The 2757-nt window shown below is 33.2% G+C and overlaps 1 non-coding gene across 1 annotated transcript; it reads left to right on the top strand.

Annotated features, from left to right (window-relative positions):
- Window positions 1-1442: 1442 nt before the first annotated feature.
- LOC115873958 lies at window positions 1443-1606 on the top strand. Its single transcript, XR_004048725.1, has one exon. It is a non-coding gene; the product is annotated as a U1 spliceosomal RNA (small nuclear RNA).
- Window positions 1607-2757: the final 1151 nt, after the last annotated feature.

Raw genomic sequence — 2757 nt, 5'->3', positions numbered from 1 at the left:
GCACACCTTTTCCCAACACACAAGCTTTAAATTCTACTATAACTGCTGTAAATCCTACACCAACAATGGCTAAAACCCCGTTCAGGAAATATGGTTTTCTTTGGCAAGTGTTTGTGTGTAGTATGTCTTAAATCAACCTCTCTGAGATATAAAAAGCAGATTAAGCAAGTAGCAAGTAAGTAGAGACGGGGGAAGAAAAAAGCTACACCATAAGAGGGTCTCTACGAACCAAGGAGTAGAAGCTAAAATGACAGAAGGATCGTCCTCCAGAACCAACAGTGAGAGAAAGCAAGCCAACTCTCAGAATTGCTTGCAGCCTCAGACAGTAAGAACTCGGAGAGGAACATCGGTTTCTTTTACAAAATCTAGAGGAAAAAGATCTCTGGGTAACAAAGAATATGGGGTGGAAACTGTAACAACTGCACCAATGCCTAGATTCCGTCTATGTATTATTCTGTTTTACTCTCACTCTACTTTCTGCCTCTCGGCAAAAGAGGAAACAGTTACATGAAAGTACCAACAGTGAAAGGAGTGAAAACACACACACACACACACACACACACACACACACACACACACACATATATATATATATTTTTCAGACAAAAGATACCAGGAAAAGAGACTCCTAAGGTCCAAAGAGTGGGAACAAAGAAGTTTCCCTGAATTTATGTATAAAGTGACCGTGAATCACATGTGAATGGAAAACATCCCTTTTGCATATCAAATGTTTGGAGAACTAATCCACAGGATAAAATACTGGCTCCCCATAGAAGGTAAGCGAGGACTTAAAGTCTTAACCAAGCTGGTTGAATGCTAAGACAAAACAAAATCATCAAGTCAACATCCCCCATATGATTTTAACAACCAAAATATTTGGAGAATATGAAAAATATTCCTTTTTCTAAAGGAAAATATAATTTCAGCTATTAGCATTATGCTTATTAGTTTACGATAAACTTTTTGAAATGAATAGGAAATACACATTCTCATCAGATAAATGAGATTTATAAATAGGACACAACTGAGGATATTACCAAAGTAACAGAAAACCAAAACAAAACAATATTTAGATAATTATGGGTATATAGTATGGAATAACAAGAATAATTTTTAATTTGTATATGACTAATAACAGAGATTCATAATATAAGGAAAGTTGTGATAGAATTAAATGGAAAAATTGATATACAACTATGGCTGGATATCCAACACTCCTTTTGCACTAGCTAATATAACATACATCGATTATGAAAAAGTCTATAGAAAAATCTGAATAACTCTATTAAACCATTTGGCTTAATTAATATTAAAAGATCACATGACCCAATAATAGCAGATTATAAATTCTACTGAAATACACATGAAACATCTATGAAGGTTGTCAATATCCTTGGCTGTAAAGCAAACCTAAAAAAATTTAAAGGAATTGAAATCATACAATGTATACTTGGCAGGGAAGATACCATGGTTGCAAAGATGGTTTTCCCAGGGCGAGGCTTATCCATTGCACTCCAGATGTGCTGACCCCTGCGATTTCCCCAAATGTGGGAAACTCGACTGCATAATATGTGGTAGTGGTGGACTGTGTTTGTGCTCTCCCCTGTAAAAAAAAAAAGAAAGAAATCATACAATGTATGTATGATTTCAGTATACAATACAATATAATATAAAAATAACTGGATACTTGATCCCCTCCCCACCATTTAGGGGAAAATAAACAACATACCTCTAAATAATCAGTAAGTAAAGATTAAGCCAATAGTTAAAAACAGAAGATATTTTGAAAGGACAACATATAAAAATTAGTGGTATGAAAATAAATCTATAATTAACTGCTCATATTACAAATTAAGAAATATATCAAATAAATGAAGAATCTAGGAGAGGTGGGGAAAGGGAAATGTTCCTTAACAATATAATATAAGAACAACAGTAATAACAAAAAAAGAGCCACAATAAATATAAGCGCTGTAGTCAAGAAAATTGGGAACCAAAAGAAAATAGGAAAAAAAATCAATGAAACCCCAAACTGTTGTGTTGGATCTATAATACTAATAAACTTCTAACCAGAGTGAGCAAAGAACCAAGAGAAGACACAAATTGCCAATAACAGAAACGTGAGAGGAAATGTCATGACAAACCCAATGGGCAGCGTGAGGATAATAAGGAAATACTGCAACAACTGGTAACACATAAATGCCACAATATAGACAAAATGTACCAATTCCTTGAAAGCCATAAACTGCCAACATTCACTCAAACAAGTTAGCCAAAGTCAAACCCGTATCAATTAAAGCAATAAATGTGTAGTTTTAATTCTCCAAGTTAAATACAGAGAAATTAGGGCAAACATTTAATGAAAAATGACACCAACCCTATACTGCATCTTTCAGAAAATGAGAAAAGAGTGCATACTTCTCAACTCATTGAATAAGGTAAGAGTTATACTGATATAAAACAAGACTTATGAACATAGCCTCCCCCCAAAACACTTGTAAATCAGTAAAATATTACCAAATTAGGTTTTACAATATAAAAAGATATATTACATTCACATGTGTTTACCCCATTTGTAAAGTGCTTTAAACATTTGAAAATCAGTCAATACAATTCACCATATTAAGGCTCTAAATTAAAATAGCTATATATAATGATGTAGTCATGTCAAAATGATCATTGAAGTCATTTGACTTAACAAACTTAACATTTGTTTTTCTTTTTAAAAAAGAGTGGAAAGAAAATACAATCTAAAAC

This window comes from Echinops telfairi, unplaced genomic scaffold (genome assembly GCF_000313985.2).
Source record: "Echinops telfairi isolate 266 unplaced genomic scaffold, ASM31398v2 ScPeMD7_7469;HRSCAF=8507_1, whole genome shotgun sequence".
NCBI classification, from domain to species: Eukaryota; Metazoa; Chordata; class Mammalia; order Afrosoricida; family Tenrecidae; genus Echinops; species Echinops telfairi.
Note: the sequence above shows the minus strand (reverse complement) of the source record. Positions and strands in the feature narration are given on the sequence as shown.